The 19,791-nt window shown below is 52.9% G+C and overlaps 1 long non-coding RNA gene across 4 annotated transcripts; it reads right to left on the reverse strand.

The window, feature by feature from the left end:
* Positions 1–7,999: 7,999 nt before the first annotated feature.
* Positions 8,000–19,680, reverse strand: LOC311510968. 4 transcript variants are annotated; one of them, XR_014709171.1, is made up of 4 exons: positions 19,402–19,659; positions 14,620–14,704; positions 12,775–13,007; positions 8,000–9,044 (listed from the first exon to the last, which is right to left on the reverse strand). It is a non-coding gene; the product is annotated as an uncharacterized lncRNA (long non-coding RNA). The 4 variants fall into 4 exon arrangements; XR_014709170.1 differs by lacking the exon at positions 12,775–13,007 and having other exon boundaries at positions 19,402–19,670; XR_014709172.1 differs by lacking the exon at positions 14,620–14,704 and having other exon boundaries at positions 19,402–19,650.
* Between the last annotated feature and the right edge of the window lie 111 nt (positions 19,681–19,791).

The following is a 19,791-nucleotide window of genomic DNA, read 5'->3' on the forward strand; positions in this document are numbered from 1 at the left end:
TGAAATAGGGTGCTTTTCTTAAGGGGACATTCAGAGGTGCCTGTTCCTGCTGGGCTGTTTGCCTGTGGCTGAACAGAAATGTTCCCCGCTGTTAGCCACGGGGGAGGGTGAGGGGCTAGCCACGTGGTGGGGGGAGGCAAAATGCGACCTTGTAACGAAAGCACATGTGCTATGCATGTAATGTTAACAGCAAGGTTTACCGTGAAAGAGTGTACCCATTGTTCTATAAAATGTGTCTTTTTAAATACCACTGTCCCTTTTTTTTTCTCCACCAGCTGCATGTGTTTCAAGGGTCACAGGATCTTCTCCTTCCCAGAGGCTTGCGAATATTAGAAGGTGAAAAAAATGCACTCGTGATTAAATGTTCTCTGAACTCATGCTGTCCTTCCCCACTGACAGCACAGATGAATACGTGGAGGCAGACAATGTCAGAGTGCAGGAAAGCACAAAATGACTGGGAGGAGAGGTGGCGGGCTGAGGAGAGTAAGTGGCAGGCTGAAGAGAGGGCTGAGGCTGAAAGGTGGTGGCAGCGTGATGAGAGGAGGCAGGATTCAATGCTGAGGCTACTGGAGGAAATGGCTTAGAGAGATCTGGCAGGCCCAGAGCCGGGGCTTCCATCAATTTTCTTTTCAGGATTTTAAATGCCCTGTCAGCCTCTGGGGTCCAATAGAAGGGGTCATGATCTGCTCCTTTTACACAGTCGTACAGGGGTTTAGCCCACAGTCCAAACTCTGGGATCCATATCCTGCAAAAGCCTGCCATACCCAGAAATGCCCTGAGCCGCTTACGGTTACTTGGGGTAGGAACTTGACAGATAGCTTCCTTTCTTTCGCTTGAAAGCTGACGCTCCCCTTGCCATATGTGAAACCTGAGGTACCGTACCTCTGGGAGGGCAATTTGAGCCTTACTCCGTGCTACACGATATCCCCAGAGTCCAATAAAATTCAGGAGGCTCACGGTGGCTTTAAGGCAGGGTGTTTGGCCCACAGTGGCAATTAACAAATCATCTACATACTGCAGAAGGAGGGCCTCCTCATTATCCCACTCCTGTAGGTCCCTGGCCAGAGCCTGGCCAAAGAGGGTGGGGGAATTTTTAAATCCCTGGGCCAACACTGTCCAGCAAAGTTGCTTTTTAACCCTTTTTCGGTTCCCCCACTCAAAGGAGAAGATCTCCTGTGATGGGGTGGCAACTGGGATGGTAAAGAAAGCATCTTTCAGATCAAGGACTGAAAAATGGGTATACTGTCCCCCTATAGAAGCCAATAAGGTGTACAGGTTAGGGACAAGAGGGTGCAGAGTCTTAACCCGTTCATTGACTGCCCTTAGGTTCTGTACCAGCCGATACGTGCCATCAGGCTTCTGTACGGGTAGAATGGGAGTGTTCCAGGCTGACTGACATTCCCGGAGAATACCATACATTAGGAATCGATCTATAGTTTCCTGTAAACCTTCTCTGGCTTCCCTCTTGATTGGATACTGTTTTACTTGCACTGGGCCTTTCCCTGGTATGAGCTGAATAGTAATAGGGGTCTGGTGGGTGGCCTTTCCTGGAATCCCTGATGCCCACACGAGGGGGTACACCTGGTCTTCCCACGGGCTCCATTCTGGGGCTTGCATGGCTGAGGGCTCAACTGCAAGGGTCATGATCCAGGCATTCTCAGGGGGTAAGGTAAGGGTTATTTCGTCCTCAGTAAAATGCAGGGTGGCACCGAGGCGACAAAGTAGATCCCGTCCCAGCAGAGGTGTTGGACACTCAGGGAGGTATACCAGCTTGTGGGATATAGTCCTGTCTCCCAAAGCACATTCCGCTGGGGCATACACTGGGCACTTGGTGTCCCTGCCTGTGGCTCCCACCACAGTAAGGGAATCTGCTACTGGCAACTGAAGAGGCTGATTTACGGCAGTTCGGGCCGCTCCAGAGTCCACTAAAAAATCTATTTCTGAGCTTCCCACCCGCATCTTTACTCGGGGTTCCGGGGGTAGGGTGGTCCGTCTCCCCTGACACCCCTATTCCTGCTCCACCATCGCCATCATAGGGGCACCCCCCTTTTCTTTCCTCTTTGGGCACTCATTTTTCCAGTGTCCCTCCTGTTGACACAGGGCACACTGGTTGCAACCCAGTCGTCTCTCCTGCAGGCCCGGACGGTCGCATCCACGGCCCCTTCCTCCCCGGCCACTTCTCTTAGTGCCGGCCTGTACCGCTGTTACCATCAATCTCACTTGCTTTCTCTCCTTCTCTGTCTCTCTCAGACTATAAGCTCGGTTTGCAGTCTCTAAAATTTGTGCCATGGTCATGCCCATTAAATCGTCCTTTTTTTGTAACTTTCTCTTAATATCAGGGGCTGCTCTGCTTGTAAAAAATCCCTTAATAATTGACTCAGTTGCCTGATCATCGGGGTCTGCATTAGTGTTCTGTCGAATGGTGTCCCGAATACGCTGTAGAAAGGCCCCTGGGCTTTCTTTTAAATCCTGCATTACTTCATATGGCTTTGCCCAATTATTATGTCGGACAGCCGAGTGACGGAGTCCATGCAAAAGCAACTCCTTATAGGAGGTAAGGCGGGTCATATCCCCAGGATCATTTGGATCCCACCTGGGGTCTGCTCGGGGGACTTGTGCATCCGGGTCAGGGACATTAATACGATCCCGGTCGTACCGTCTCTGCGCCTCCTCCCTTGCCTTGGACACAACCCGTTGTCTTTCAACCTCAGACAATAGGGTTCGCAGGAGGACGTTACAATCATCCCAGTCCGGCTTGTGACTACTGAGGCACCCCTCAAAGACTGATATAAACCTGCTTGGGTTGGTGGAAAACTCTCCTGCCTGTGCTTTGAAAGCAGCCAAATCCACAGGATTAAAGGGCACATGAGTATAAACCTGCATAGTTGTGGCCGGACGCCTGTCTGATCCAGACCGGGCGACTTTAGTTTCGGTGATTAAGGGGTATAGGCCAACCATTGGGGACTTACAAGGTGTGGGTGTAGGGGCCGAAGGGGACACCGCCTCTGCCATTACAGTGGGGGTGGGGGTCTGGGGACTAACATTAGCTGCTACCGAACCAGTCGGAGTCAGATTACAGCGCTGTAAAATATCTGGTCGAGTACATAAAGTCAGAAACAAATGCGCATAGAATCATAGAATCATAGAATATCAGGGTTGAAAGGGACCCCAGAAGGTCATCTAGTCCAACCCCCTGCTCGAAGCAGGACCAATTCCCAGTTAAATCATCCCAGCCAGGGCTTTGTCAAGCCTGACCTTAAAAACCTCTAAGGAAGGAGATTCTACCACCTCCCTAGGTAACGCATTCCAGTGTTTCACCACCCTCTTAGTGAAAAAGTTTTTCCTAATATCCAATCTAAACCTCCCCCACTGCAACTTGAGACCATTACTCCTCGTTCTGTCATCTGCTACCATTGAGAACAGTCTAGAGCCATCCTCTTTGGAACCCCCTTTCAGGTAGTTGAAAGCAGCTATCAAATCCCCCCTCATTCTTCTCTTCTGCAGGCTAAACAATCCCAGCTCCCTCAGCCTCTCCTCATAAGTCATGTGTTCTAGACTCCTAATCATTTTTGTTGCCCTTCGCTAGACTCTCTCCAATTTATCCACATCCTTCTTGTAGTTTGGGGCCCAAAACTGGACACAGTACTCCAGATGAGGCCTCACCAATGTCGAATACATTACATGTGTAATGTCACACCAATGTCGAATACATACATATGTTCATTTCATTTCCTTGTTCTCTGACAGAACAGGAGTAACTGAAGGATCGTGTTGTAATTAACTGACCCTCCTGGTGGCCACCACTCCTGGTCCTCTAGTTGATATTGAGGCCAGTCAACTGTACAGAATTGTTTTAATTGGCTCTTAGTCATTGGATCCGCACCAAATACCTTCCAGTTTGCTAGAATGCACTCTAGGGGCGTACACCGTACCCTAACCTCTGAGCTCTGTCCCTGTCCCATACCTACAGGGTAACTCTGGGCGTCCCCAGGTTCCAACAGAGCGTATAATCCGGATTTTAAAAGGTTCCTACCTTATTCAAGGGACCGGTTCTTCACCGTGGCCTGCAGCTGCTCCTCCCCCATGTCTAAGGGACCGGTTCTTCACTGCCGTCCACAACAGCTTCTCCACTATATGAGTGCGTTGCACCGTTGTGCCCTCTGGGGTCGATCAAATCGCGTCTCCTCCGAGGCCCCCGATGAACTCACCGGTGCGCGCTGGGCGTCGGCTCTCGCCGCAATCCTCGACCTCCAGGAGGGGTCCGGGCAAGGCTAAATTGCAGCCTCGTCGCCCACCCAGGGACGCCAAAAGCTGTTGCTGGCACCCAGTGCCGAGAGGCTGAACAACAGCTTGAGTTGGTTCGTTACCCGGTGTGCTGCACCCAATAATCACAACGGGGTGGAGAAGCAGAAAAGTTTATTTGCAGCTGCAAAAAGGTACAGGGAGAATAAAACCTTCAGGAAGTTACACAGGCTTTTATACATCCTTTTCCCCAGCATACTTATCCAATAGCAAGCTGCCCCAAGTATCCATATAGCCAGCCAATCCAGTTCCCAGCTAGTTCCCTGATTCTTTGTATCATTTGTTAAACTCTACATAAAGCTGCTTTATTCAGCATTGTTCTTCCATATCTCCCCTGTTTGGCCTTGCTTAGTTTCAGGCAGTCTGACTCTGCAACATACTGTTGCAGATTTTTAGCATAACTGCTGCGAGTGCCTCCAGGCGGGGGGGCCAAGGACACTTGGGCCTAGTACGCAGAGCTGCTGCGAGTGCCTCCAGGCAGGAGGGGGGGCCAAGGACACCTGGGCCCAGTGCGAGGGGGCTTCATCGACACGCGTGGTCTTCCATCCCCTCGAGTTACCTAGTGGCCATGCCCCAGTGTTCCCAACACTGAGGAGGGCTGGCCTGGGGCTGAACGTCCCCCCAGTCCCTGCTGGGCTGGGGCCCCTGGGCCTACCCGCTACCCCAGACAGGGTGGAGCTGAGGCAATGCTCTCACGCCGGCGCTGGAGCGAGTTTCCCCCGGCCTGCGCTCAGAGGGCCAAGGCAGAGGTGCCGGGACCCGCCCTGCCCCAGGCTCCCCCCGCCCTGCCCGGCGCCTGGGGGTCGTGCTGTGCAGGAACAGCAGTGCCACAAGCTGGCAGCTGCCCGCAGCCTGAGCCTGCCCTGGAGCAGGGCCTAGCACAGCTGCAGGCAGAGCACACTTCCCCCGAGGACAGAAGGGCATCCTGGGCCCAGACATGGCACCGTGTAGTGCCCCCTGCTGTCACAGGCCAGAGAAGAGGGACTGCCGAGCAAGCTGAGCCCTGTGGGGAAGGAACACCACCCCCTGGGCGGGCTGATGGGCTCTGGAGAGGCATCCAGGCCCACCTCAGCCAGAAGAGCAGCAACCTCCATGTGGCACATTGAGAGCAGGTCAGTGCTGGGCAGCGGGGTGGTGCGCCTAGGTTCTCAGGAGAGCTCTGAGCCCCCTGCACCCAAGGGGGAAAGTTGCCCCCTCTGGCTTCGTGTCAAGGTTTGGACTCCCACACACGCCCATGGTGTGATGTCTGCCAGTGCTGGGAGGGTCCGATCCCTGCTTATTCCCAGAGCCTGGTACCTCCCAGCAGGGAGACAGAGCCCACAAGTCTTCCACCCACTGCTCCGCCAGTCACTGCCACCTTGGCTTGGAGGCTCCTCCGGCAGGCCCGAGAGCTGCCAACTTCATGAGCAGAGAGGGCAGAAGAGCAGGCAGAGGCAAGGCAGCTCTGGGCTCAGCTGTCCTAGAGGATGGGAGTGCAGGTGCCAGAGCTGACCCCAGGGGACAACTGGTCTGGGGGCTTCTCCAGTGGCAGCGTGAGAGCTGGCCCTGCATGGTGCAGGCAGGTCATGCCCATACTGCGGGCACTGGGACCCTTCTCACCCTGGCTCTGGAGTGCAGTGTAAAGGCAGTGAGCAAATGAGCAAGGGCCCCAGCCTGTGCCAGGACCTGTCCGGCCACACACACTTATGAACACGAGCGCACTGAACACGAACATCAGGTACTTCATGCAGCCCGGCATGCCTATTGGGAGGCCAGCCCGAACACAGGGCGCCTGAGCACAGCTGGTGATCGGAGCCGTGCACTGACTGGAGAGCCCTGCAGAGAGAGGTACAGGAAGGGATCACTCCTGTCAAGGCTGATTCCCCACTCTGGCACTTTGAGTGCAGAAGGGGGGGCCCGCAAGGACTCTAAAAATTAACACTGGCCCCTCCAGGCTTGTATTATTTCATAGATATTTAGGTCAGAAGGGACCATTATGATCATCTAGTCTGACCTCCTGCACAACACAGGCCACAGAATTTCACCCACCACTCCTGCAAAAAACCTCTCACCTATGTCTGAGCTATTGAAGTCCTCAAATCATGGTTTAAAGACTTCAAGGAGTAGAGAATCCTCCAGCAAGTGACCCGTGCCCCATTCGACAGAGGAAGGCGAAAAACCTCCAGGGTCTCTTCCAATCTGCCCTGGAGGAAAATTTCTTCCCGACCCCAAATATGGCGATCAGCTAAACCCTGAGCATATGGGTCAAGATTCACTAGCCAGATACTACAGAAAATTCTTTCCTGGGTAACTCAGATCGCACCCCATCTAATATCCCATCACAGGCCATTGGGCCTATTTACCATGAATATTTAAAGATCAATTAATTACCAAAATCATGTTATCCCATCATACCATCTCCTCCATAAACTTATCGAGTTTAATCTTAAAGCCAGATAGATCTTTTGCCCCCACTGCTTCCCTTGGAAGGCTATTCCAAAACTTCACTCCTCTGATGGTTAGAAACCTTCGTCTAATTTCAAGTCTAAACTTCCCAATGACCAGTTTATATCCATTTGTTCTTGTGTTCATTTTGGTACTGAGTTTAAATAATTCCTCTCCCTCCCTGGTATTTATTCCTCTGATATATTTATAGAGAGCAATCCTATCTCCCCTCAACCTTCTTTTAGTTAGGCTAAACAAGGCAAGCTCCTTGAGTCTCCTTTCATAAGACAGGTTTTCCATTCCTCAGATCATCCTAGTAGCCCTTCTCTGTACCTGTTCCAGTTTGAATTCGTCCTTCTTAAACATGGGAGACCAGAACTGCACACAGTATTCCAAGTGAGGTCTCACCAGTGCCTTGTATAACCGTACTAAAACCTCCTTATCCCTACTGGAAATACCTCGCCTGATGCATCCCAAGACCACATTAGCTTTTTTCATGGCCATATCACATTGGCGGCTCATAGTCATCCTATGATCAACCAATACTCCAAGGACCTTCTCCTCCTCCGTTACTTCTAATTGATGAATCCCCAGCTTATAACTAAAATTCTAGTTATTAATCCCTAAATGCAGGACCTTACACTTCTCACTATTAAATTTCATCCTATTACTATTACTCCAGTTTACAAGGTCATCCAGATCTTCCTATATGATATCCCGATCCTTCTCTAAATTGGCAATACCTCCCAGCTTTGTGTCATCTGCAAACTTTTTAGCACACTCCACTTTTTGTACCGAGGTCAGTAATAAAAAGATTAAATAAGATTGGTCCCAAAACCGATCCTTGAGGAACTCCACTGGTAACCTCCCTCCAGCCTGACAGTTCACCTTTCAGTAGGACCCGTTGTAGTCTCCACTTTAACCAATTCCTTATCTACCTTTCAATTTTCCAATTGATCCCCATCTTATCCAATTTAACTAATAATTCCCCATTTGGCACGGTATCAAACACCTTACTGAAATCTAGGTAAATTATTCCCAAGGTTACAGCTTTTCTCTGACCTTGGATTGGTAGATGCTGCCACCACCCAAGTGCAGAACCCCTTTGAGAGCCCAGGAAGGCGCACTTGGGAATTCCTTCCTGTGAGGTACCCTCAAGCCCTTTCAACCCCCGATCTGGGGAAGAGCTGAGAAAGAAAAAAAAAGGAAATCAGCTGTTGCCACCCAGATAATTAAACAACATGCACAAACCTCTTAAGACACAAAAATCCAATTCTGTTCTTAAAAAAGTAAATTTTATTAAAAACAAGAAAGAAAATGAAAATACATCCGGGGACTCAGGCTATTGCTAGATTTTAAAAGAGCAACTACAAGGATTATGCACCAAGAATAGCTTTCTTGAGGTCCAGCTTAAAGGTTACAAGCAAAACAAAAGCACCTGGGGTTAGCACAGAGGAATCCACAAGCCATAAAGGCATAAACCTAATTGCGTCTTTCTAGACATTTCCTGATCTACTGACATAGCTGGGGTTTCAAATGAGGAGTTTCTAGGTATGATACTGATGATTTTTTCATACCTGGCCCAAGCTTCTTACAGCACAGCTCTTCCCTGCCGCCTCGCTCCAGGAGAACAGCCACAGACAGACAAAAGGGAAGTCTTCTCTCAATTTTAAAAAGTTCTAGCCTTCCCATTGGCTCTTTTGGCCAGGTGCCCACTTACTTCCTTTTACCTATACATAGCAGTGAGACTTTTTAACCCTTTACAGGGTTAAAAGAGCAATTAGAGAACAGCTAGTAAGAGGGATTTTATAGCTACTAGCTGGCGGGCTGTCCATAAAAGGGAGCTACCCCTCCCCTTTCATTATCACGCCCCCCAAATCACAGAGGGTGTTGGCCAGCCTGGTTCAGATCGGGTCCACACCGGCTGGGATTTCTTCCTGGAGGTTTAGGAAAACAGAGTTAATAAGATACATGCACCTCTAATTTTACTACTAATTACCTGAAGAACTAAACAGTATTTTCCACATTTTAAGGACTACAATGACCTAGAATACAGGGACATTTTAACCCAGCTGATTCTGGGAAACCTTCCCGGGAGAGTGCATCAGCCACTTTGTTAGAGGCTCCTGAAATGTTGTATCTCAAAATCAAAGTCTTGAAGAGCTAAGTCTTCTCCACCGAAGAAGTTTTTGTGTTAGTATTTTTGACTGTGTGAAGTCACTTCAGTGCAGCATGGTCAATCTGCAGGTGGAAACGCCGTCCCCAAATATATGGGCAGAGCTTCTCCAGAGCATACACCAGGGATGGCCAACCTGAGCCTGAGAAGGAGCCAGAATTTACGAATGTACATTGCCAAAGAGCCACAGTAGTAAGTCAGCAGCCCCCCATCCGCTTCCACCCCCTGCTCCCAGCGCCTCCCACCCACCAGCAGCCCCGCCAATCAGTGTCTCCCCTTCCCTCCCCATCAGCTGTTTCATGGCATGCAGGAGGCTCTGGGGGGGGGGGGGGGAGTGAGGGCACGGCAGGCTCAGGGGAGGGGGCAGGGCCTGGGGCAGAGCCAGGGGTTGAGCAGTGAGCGCCCCCCGGCACATTGGAAAGTTGGTGCCTGTAGCTCCAGCCCTCCCGGAGCCCATACCTAGACAAGGAGCCGCAGATTAACTTCTGAAGAGCCGCATGTGGCTCCGGAGCCCCAGGTTGGCCACCCCTGCTCTAATTTCTATCAGACTCTTTCCAAATAGCTCTCAGATTTCTGTTCTTGCAAGTTCTCTGCCACTTCCATAGATATCCACAAGATGGCACCAGTGTATAACAAGTTTCTTTGCTCCTCTTATGGGAGGCTTTTTATGTTTGAGAATAACAGCCGTGTTAGTCTGTATTCACAAAAAGAAAAGGAGTACTTGTGGCCCCTTAGAGACTAACCCATTTATTTGAGCATGAGCTTTCGTGAGCTACAGCTCACTTCATCGGATGCATACCGTGGAAACTGCAGCAGACTTTGTTTTATGATCTCTGTGTGTATATAAAGTCTACTGCAGTTTCCACGGTATGCATCCGATGAAGTGAGCTGTAGCTCACGAAAGCTCATGCTCAAATAAATTGGTTAGTCTCTAAGGGGCCACAAGTACTCCTTTTTTATGTTTGCTTCCTTTCCAGGGGGGTATTTCTGCCTTACCCAGACTATTCACAGGAATCCCTTCCCATTTTACATAGTTTTGTTGACTATTTCAAAGCTCTACCCTGCTGAGGGAAATGCAGGAGATCCCATTCTCCCCAGGGCCCAGGGAGGAAGGGGAGAGCAGAGCGATTCATACGCTATAAGGGACCACGCTGACAATCCTGCCTGACCCGCCCCCCCCGGTCACAGAACCTCTCCCAAAAGCTGGATGGAAGCACGTCTTTTAGAAACATACCCAAACTCCTCACAAAGATTCCAAAGGAAGGCGAGTGCACCCCCTCCCAGGAAAGATGTCCAATGTTTATTCACCCTCATTTCAAGGGTGAATTTGTCTAACTTCAGCCTTGTTCTGCATTTGCCAGCAAGGCTGAAAAACCCCCCACTCTCAGATCTCTTTCCCACAGGCAAGGACCTAGACACAGAGACCACATCACACCTCAGTCATCTCTTCGACACACTGAACAAGCTGAGCTCACATCGTAAGACCTGTTTTCCAGATCTTGCATCATTTTTGTAGCCCTCCTCTGACGTGTCTCCAGCATTTCCACATCCTTCTTGGAGGGTGGCCCCAGAAGTGGACACAGTGTTCTAGTAACAGGCTTCCCAAAGCCGTGTATCTTCCCATCTTCCACTTGATAGTCCCCATTTTATACAGCCAAGCCACAACATTGCACTGATAGCTCAGGTTGAGGCAAATATCTCTGATGAGCCCTAAGTCCTTCTCCGAGTCACTGCTTTCCAAGACTGAGGCCCCCCTCCTGTAGGTATAGCATCAATTCTCTGTTCCCCAAGTACTATCTTGCATTTGGCTGTGTGTGATGGGGCGGATCAGCCCTGCACTAGTACAGAGGGGGTTAATCCTTCCCTCCTAGCAGAAGCAGCCTGCGGCATGGTCCACCTGGAAGTCCAGTATAAAAGCCTGCAGAGCTGCTCAGTCAGGGTGGGACTGCCGGAGGGGAAGGAGGCTTGACACTGTCTCCAGCAGAAGAATGGCCTGCACCCCAGGATGCAGAGACCAGTCACACTGCAGAGGGGAAGCAGAGGATGCTGCAGATATGGTTGAATCTGAGGAAGGGGTAGGAAGTGACCCAGGGAGTCCTTAAAGGGGAATGGTGCTAAGACTGTTCAGGCTGACATGTTTCAGGAGGATCCCCGCCGGACCACTGCTGAGAACACATCACCAACAGGATCCTGGAGAGGCCTGTAACTCCCCTTTCCTCTATGATTGCAGAATCATGTCTTACAGCTGCTTACAGTTTGGCCCTTTAAATCAGGGTAAATAAATGAACCAGTTTCCTCTGGAAGTGCCCTGAATGCTTATCTGTACATGAGAAGATCTCCTAATACAGCGGTTCTTAAATTTTGGCAACCTGAGGTCCATTTTGATTTTAAAAATTTTCATGGACCCCCAAGCTGGCTTCTAATTTTCCCTGGGGGTGCTCAACCCCCACTCAGTCCCAAGCCCCAACCCCACTCCACCCCTTTCCCCAAGGCCCTGCCCCACCTCTTCCCACCCCCTCTCCACTCCTGCCCCTCCTCTTCCCTGCCTCTTTCCACCCCCTCCCCTGAGCGTTCCCTGTCCCCACTCCTCCCCCTCCCTCCCTCCCAGCTGTTCCATGGCATGCAGGAGGCACTGGGAAGGGTGGGGAGGAGTTGGTCAGCGGGGCCAGCAGCCCCGGACATGACATGCAGACCCCGTGGAGTACCCTCCTGGACCCCAGTTTGAGAACCACGGTCTTAATAGGAAAGAGCTAGGTACTATTATTGGTGCTTATTCTACCTGGAAGCTAGTCTCCCCCAATGCCACAATTGCTCTTGGTATCTTCTCTCTCTGTTATGATTGTTATTACAGAGATTGCCCAGCTGCTGGAAGCCACATATTTGTGAGATCTCAGCTTTCACTGAAAGAAAAGTTTCTAGATCTCATGATTGCAGAGAAAATCTTGAAAACATTTTTCTTAAATCTCATCATTTTGGGAGCCTAACGTTTTTTGAATGCTGGGGGTTGACAACACTGGCGTAGGGGCCTGATTTTAGGTTTGAAAATGCTGTCTGAAGAGTTTACTGAGGGTTGGATTGTGCCCCGTGTTTGTGGAGTGGGGATTGGAAAAGCCCCTTGAGTTTCTTCTGGGGCTGGAGGGAGGAATGTAGGGAATTCAGAATGCCGGTGCTGCTGACTCTGGCACATAATGTGATGTTGGTCCATGCTGCAGCCACTCTCACACTGACACTAAAAGCTCCAGCCTTCATATTATTTTGTGGAAGCAAAACCAGCCTGAGACACTCCCCCAGACAGTTTCCTATAGCCGAATAGACTATGCACTAAACTGCCAGCCCAGAGACCAAATCCCAGCTTTTGCATTGGTTTCTGCTAAGGGCATTGCTAATGAGCTACAGAGCCCATCACCTGTAGATCACCAGTTTGGAACCTGCCCACTTCAGCAGGTATTAAAAATTGTTCCCATCTATCAAATATGTGGTGGCACCTGCATAAAATGAGTTGGCTATCTAGCTCCCACATCAGAAACTCCCCACTGTACGTTACACTAAAGCGTGAGTTCAGGTCAGGAGCTCTCGTTACCTGCCTCAACACGCACTTCAAAAGTGTTTGTACAGAGTCAAGCACTTTTAAGCCCTGTTCTCAGCTGGGTCTCCCTGCAGATGCTGTTGCAGCAGGGGCCAAAATCACCTTGTTAAAAATGTGCAAGAGCTGGTAAAAGACTAATCGTCACACACATGTTGGGGAGAAGTTCCAAAATCAGACCACCAGCCAAAAACCATGATTCTGCGCTCCTGGCCTTGGCAATACTGGAATTCAGTAGAAGACCCTACACTCTGAAAGATGCTTCCCCCATTTCTCTGAGGCTACTGACCTTCAAGATAACATACGGTCCATCATGTCTGAGGCTTTTGCCTATGGTTGGGTTGAGGCCAGAGTTCACTGAAGCTAAGACTATCGGTTCCTGTTATGGGCTGGCTTTATGTTTCTGCCTGCGAGGGTTGCTCCAGCGTTGCCAGCTCATGTGATACTATCATGAGTGTTGTGAGATTTGGTGTTTTTCTCAAAGCCCCAGCTCTTTCACTCAGGTGAGAATTCCAGCTTCCACTAAAAAAAGAAAGTAAGTTTCGAGCCTTCCTGGTTGTGGAGTAAAGCTGGAAAACATGAACCCTAAAGGCTCAAAAAGCAGAGAGCAAACAGACCACAGTGTTGACTTTTTTAAAAATCAGATGATTTTTGGGGTGTGACTGCTGCTTTTGAATGCTGGAGTGCTGAATGGCAAGACTGTGCACAGTTTATAAATGACAAGAGAAAGGACCAGAACCTGGTAGGTGACTCCTAGGGCAGGAGACTTTTAGAGTCATTGTCATAGAGTTTAAGGCCAGAAGTTACCCTTAGATCACCTAGTCTGACCTCCTGTATATCACAGGTCACCAACATCACCCAGCACTCACACACCAAACAAAATGAGACCAAAGTATTACAGCCCACCGGAGCAGGGGCAGCGAGTTGTATGGGCCCGTGCTGCCCGGGCTCCAGCAATATTCAGGGCCCGGGGGCCCGGCTCCATCAATGTTTGGGGCCAGGTCTCACCCCTGGCCCCAGCTGCTGCCCCCACGCATCTCCTCCAAGTGTCCCCTGGCCCCCACTTGCTGCCCTCGGGGCCCCCGCCCAGAGCATTCCTGCCTCTCCCCTGCAGCTCCACGCTGACTCGCGCATCAACTGCCACCACCAGGTCCTAGTGCCCCTCCGCTCACTAATGGCTGGGCAGGCTGCCCTTACCCTGCCTTTCCACCTCGGACCCTTCCCTTTCCCAGCAGGATCCTCCACCAGCACAGGGGCCCCCCCACCCGCAGTCACCGCTCCTGCCCCACGGTGGGCAAGGGGCAGCCCTATCCCTCACCCCCATTGAGGCTATAGTGAGGGGCAGCAGGGGAGGAGAGGCATATGTGATGGCAGCCTCCCTGGCACCCACCACAGGGGAGGCAAGGGGGCTTCCTGGACTTGAGAGGGGCCCTAGGAGCAAGTGTAGTGACAGTCGTGTGAGGTGAGTGTGCTGCCGGGGGGAGAGAGGGAGGCCCCTCCCCCAGAGCTCACTGCTGCCAGAGGGGAGAGGGCTGGGGGGAGTCCTCCTCTCTGTCCCCACTCCAGGGGCAGCCTGCCTACACCTCAAACTCCCCAGCTCCACCCCACCCCACAGCCTGCACCCCCAGCCAGAGCCCTCACCCCAACCCTCTGCCCTAGTCCTGAGTCTCTCCCACACCCCTCATCCCTGGCCCCAGCCATAGCCCTCATCCCCCCACACCCTAAGCCTCTGCCCCAGCCCTGAACCCCCTCACACACCCCAAACCCCTCATCCCCAGCCACACCCCAAACCCCTCATCCCTGCACCCCCTCCCTCCGCACTCACTCTGACCCCCAACTCCCTCCCAGAGCTTGCATCCCCTCCCTCCACACACCCCCATCTCCAAACTCCCTCCCAGAGCCTGCACCCCTCACCCCCTCCTACATCCCCAGCCCAGAGCGTGCACCGCAGACCCCCTCCCCTACCCAAACTCCCTCCCAGAGCCCAACCTCTATCCCATTTTGCACCCAAACTCCCTCCCAGAGCCTGTACCCCAATCCCCTGCCCCAGCCCAGGGCCTGCACCCAAACTCCCTCCCAGAGCCTTAGGCGGGGGGGAGTGGGAGTTCTGGGCACCAGCAAAATTTCTACAAACCTGCCACTCCTGCACAGGAGACTAGATCATTACATGTCACAGGCAGAGAATAGGAGGCCCTGGGGTGCACCAGTGCTCGAGGCCCCTGCAATGGCAGAGAAATGATTAAATGGGATATACCCAGATAATCCTGGCAAGTGACCTACATCCACACACTGCAGGGGAAGATGAAACCCCACCCACGGTCACTGCCAATCTGACCTAGGGGAAATTCCTTCCTAACCCCACGTATGGTGATCAATTAGACTCTGAGCATATGTGTAGAAAGAATAGTAAATATGGCAGGCGACCAGCTTGGCTTAACAGTGAAATCCTTACTGATCTTAAACACAGAAAAGAAGCTTACAAGAAGTGGAAGATTGGACAAATGACCAGGGGAGAGTATAAAAATATTGCTCGGGCACGCAGGAGTGAAATCAGGAAGGCCAAATCACGCTTGGAGTTGCAGCTAGCAAGAGATGCTAAGAGTAACAAGAAGGGTTTCTTCAGGTATGTTAGCAACAAGAAGAAAGTCAAGGAAAGTGTGGGCCCCTTACTGAATGAGGGAGGCAACCTAGTGACAGAGGATGTGGAAAAAGCTAATGTACTCAATGCTTTTTTTGCCTCTGTCTTCACTAACAAGGTCAGCTCCCAGACAACTGCACTGGGCAGCAGAGCATGGGGAAGAGGTGACCAGCCCTCTGTGGAGAAAGAAGTGGTTTGGGACTATTTAGAAAAGCTGGACATGCACAAGTCCATGGGGCCGGATGCGTTGCATCCGAGAGTGTTAAAGGAGTCGGTGGATGTGATTGCAGAGCCATTGGCCATTATCTTTGAAAACTCATGGCGATCACGGGAAGTCCTGGGCAACTGGAAAAAGGCTAATGTAGTGTCCATCTTTAAAAAAAGGGAAGAAGGAGGATCTGGGGAACTACAGGCCAGACAGCCTCACCTCAGTCCCTGGAAAAATCATGGAGCAGGTCCTCAAGCAATCAATTCTGAAGCACTTAGACGAGAGGAAAGTGATCAGGAACAGTCAGCATGGATTCACCAAGGGCAAGTCATGCCTGACTAATCTAATTGCCTTATATGACGAGATAACTGGTTCTGTGGATGAGGGGAAAGCAGTGGACGTGTTGTTCCTTGACTTTAGCAAAGCTTTTGACACTGTCTCCCACAATATTCTTGCCAGCAAGTTAAACAAGTATGGGCTGGATGAATGGACTATAAGGTGGATAGAAATCTGGCTAGATTGTCAGGCTCAACGGGTAGTGATCAATGGCTCCATGTCTAGTTGGCAGCCGGTATCAAGTGGAGTGCCCCAAGGGTCAGTCCCGGGGCTGGTTTTGTTCAATATCTTCATTAATGATCTGGAGGATGGTGTGGATTGCACCCTCAGCAAGTTTGCAGATGACACTCAACTGGGAGGAGAGGTGGATACGCTGGAGGGTAGGTATAGGATACAGAGGGACCTAGAGAAATTGGAGGATTGGGCCAAAAGAAATCTGATGAGGTTCAACAAGGACAAGTGCAGAGACCTGCACTTAGGACGGAAGAATCCAATGCACCGCTACAGACTAGGGACCAAATGGCTAGGCAGCAGTTCTGGAGAAAAGGACCTAGTGGTTACAGTGGATGAGAAGCTGGATGTGAGTCAACAGTGTGTCCTTGTTGCCAAGAAGGCCAATGGCATTTTGGGATGTATAAGTAGGGGCATTGCCAGCAGATCGAGGGACGTGATCGTTCCCCTCTATTCGACACTGGTGAGGCCTCATCTGGAGTATTGTGTCCAGTTTTAGGCCCCACACTACAAGAAGGATGTGGAAAAATTGGAAAGCATTCAGCAGAAGGCAACAAAAATGATTAGGGGACTGGAACACATGAGGTACGAGGAGAGGCTGAGGGAACTGGGGATGTTTAGTCTACAGAAGAGAAGAATGAGGGGGGATTTGATAGCTGCTTTCAACTACCTGAAAGGGGGTTCCAAAGAGGAAGGCTCTAGGCTGTTCTCAGTGGTAGCAGATGACAGAACAAGGAGTAATGGTCTCAAGTTGCAGTGGGGGAGACTTAGGTTGGATATTAGGAAAAACTTTTTCACTAGGAGGGTGATGAAGCACTGGAATGCGTTACCTAGGGAGGTGGTGGAATCTCCTTCCTCAGAAGTTTTTAAGGTCAGGCTTGACAAAGCCCTGGCTGGGATGATTTAGTGGGGGATTGGTCCTGCTTTGAGCAGGGGGTTGGACTAGATGACCTCCTGAGGTCCCTTCCAACCCTGATATTCTATGATTCTATGATATGAGCAAGAACCAGCCAGCCAAGCACCTGAGAGAGAGACTGCTTGGTGCTATCTCAGAGCCCTGACACACCCCACCCAGTGTCCCATGTCCAGCCACAGTCATCCCTGAAGCTTCAGGGAAAGGAGATTAAAAAAAAACCTCCCAGAAAACACTGGGGGCAGGGAATCCTTTCCTGACCGCTGCTGAAACCCTGACATGTGAGCATTAGGAACACCAAACATAAACTGGAAAAGAGCCCCAGGGCTGCTGAGCCCTGCCCCCCATCACCACAAGCAACCCTGTCATACAATTGCACTCACAAATTTGTCCAGCATTGTCTTAAAACTAATTAAATTGTTTGCCACCTGCAGTGAGGGGGTGTGGTCTCCTTCCAATATTGACAGGGAGGAATCCCTGCCCACCCCCTGGTTAGCAGAGCCAGAAGGCCACAAAAGCATGGGGGCAGGACAAGAAGTACAAAAGGCGAGCCCTGTGCAGCTCAGTTAGGGTGGAGATGCTAAGGGAGACAGATACTCTCCACCTGCTGCTGAAATGGCCTGAAAAGGACCTCGGCTGCGCCAAAGACTTGCAGGCCTACCAGACACCCCACGTGCAGAGAAGCTGCTGGGACTGCCACTGGCAGTATATCCCAAGGAGATGGAGGACAATCCCAGGACCCAGGAACACCCTGAGGGGAGGAAGGAGTCCGGGACAGCTGACTACTCTGGCTGCATTGCTGCCTACATTCAGGTCAGCATGTTGCAGCTGGATCTCCACTGACGCAATGGTGGAACACTTCACCACTGTTAGGGCCCTGGAGTGGGACCCAGTGGAGTAGGGGGGGCCTGGGCCCCCCTCCTCCCTGATACCAACCCCACCCCTGGGTGGCAGCCTCCCGACCACAAGCCAAAAGGCCTGAATTTGTCTGCTGTCTGCCAACGCTAGGATGAAGGGCTGCTTAGCTACTCTGCTCTGCCTGAAGGCCAGAGCCACATAGACTGTTTGGTGCCCCACCCTGCTTGAGGGCCTGGGCTCCTAGACTGCCTGTTTGCTTTGCCCTGCCTGTGGGCCAGAACCCCTTAATTTGTTTGGTACTCTGCTGTGCTTGAGGACTTGACTCCTAGACTGATTGCTACCAGAGCCCTAATGTACAGATACAAAATGGAGGATAACCACCCAGCTTGGCGGCAGCACTGCTGAGAAGGATTTGTGTGCTGCGGTGGATCACAGCCTCCGCATGAGTCAGCAATACGATGCTGTTGCAAAAAAAAAAGCAAATGCAATTTTAGGTTGCATTAACAGAAGCATAGCATGCAAGTCATGGGAGGAGACAGTGCCACTCTACTCAGCCCTGGTTTGGCCTCAGCTGGAGTATGGTGTCCAGCTTTGGTCACTGATGTCTAGAAAGGATGTAGAGAAACTGAAAAGGATCCAGAGGCAAGTGTGACGAAGTGGGACTGTTCTTAATGTTTCCTCTGACTACTGTAGGGGTGCCTCAGTTTCCCCTATGCATGATAATGGTCTTCAGATACAGTGCAAATATGTGATGGTCACATAAACACCACCCTATACCGCAAACCTACTGACCGCTATGCCTACTACATGTCCCCATATCTACTCTAGTGACACCGTCAGAGGACCCAGCCACATCAGTCACACCATCAGGCTCATCCACCTGCACATCTACTAACGTGACAGACGCCATCATGGGCCAGCAATGCCCCTCTGCCATGTACACTGGCCAAACCGGACAGTCTCTACGTAAAAGAATAAACGGACAGAAATGGGACATCGGGAAGGTAACATACAAAAGCAATCGGAGAAGACGTCAATCTCCCTGGACGCTCTATAACCGGTTTGAAAGTAGCCGTACTCCAACAAAAAAACGTCAGAAACAGACTTCAAAGAAAACCCCAGAACTAAAATTCGTTTGCAAATCTCGCTCCACGAAGCTGGGCTGGAACAGGGACGGGGCGCGGCCGGCCCACCGCAGACGCAGCTTTGCCTCGGCCGGCCGGGGCCCCCGCCCCCCGCCCCGGGGGGCTCCCCCTGCCCGCGGCCGGGGCCCCCGCCCCCCGCCCCCCGGGGCTCCCCCTGCCCGCGGCCGGGGCCCCCGCCCCCCGCCCCGGGGGGCTCCCCCTGCCCGCGGCCGGGGCCCCCGCCCCCCGCCCCGGGGGGCTCCCCCTGCCCGCGGCCGGGGCCCCCGCCCCCCGCCCCGGGGGGCTCCCCCTGCCCGCGGCCGGGGCCCCCGCCCCCCGCCCCGGGGGGCTCCCCCTGCCCGCGGCCGGGGCCCCCGCCCCCCGCCCCGGGGGGCTCCCCCTGCCCGCGGCCGGGGCCCCCGCCCCCCGCCCCGGGGGGCTCCCCCTGCCCGCGGCCGGGGCCCCCGCCCCCCGCCCCGGGGGGCTCCCCCTGCCCGCGGCCGGGGCCCCCGCCCCCCCCGGGGGGGACTCCCCCTGCCCGCGGCCGGGGCCCCGCGCCCGCCTCGGTAGCTGGCGCCCCGCCGCGGCCCACACGAGCCAGCGCCCACCATCGCGTCGCCTTTCAGGGGCCACCGACGCCCGGCGGCTTCTGCGGCGGCCGCACGCGGCTCCCGGGGCCCGCCCGAGACCAGGCGGAGGGCAGCGGCTGGCGCCGGGCGCAGAGGCCGCACCGCAGCGTAGAGACCCCTCAGGGAGCGGGGGAGGCCTCCGCGGGGGCCGGGACAGCCGCCCGGGGGCCGGAGGCCACAGGTCCCGCGCGGCGCGGCCCCGGGGGGGAGGGGGCGGGGCGGAGAAGCGCCTCCGGCCCCGCCCCCAGGAGAGGCGAAGGCAGCAGCCCGCGCCGGGAGCCGGGCTGAGGGAATCTGCCCCCGGCGGCGCGAGAGGAGGGGCGGGGCCAGAGAGCAGCTCCCAGCAGGGCGCAGGCGCCCGTCCGAGGG

This window comes from Lepidochelys olivacea (assembly GCF_965140295.1).
Source record: "Lepidochelys olivacea isolate rLepOli2 genome assembly, chromosome: 21".
NCBI classification, from domain to species: Eukaryota; Metazoa; Chordata; order Testudines; family Cheloniidae; genus Lepidochelys; species Lepidochelys olivacea.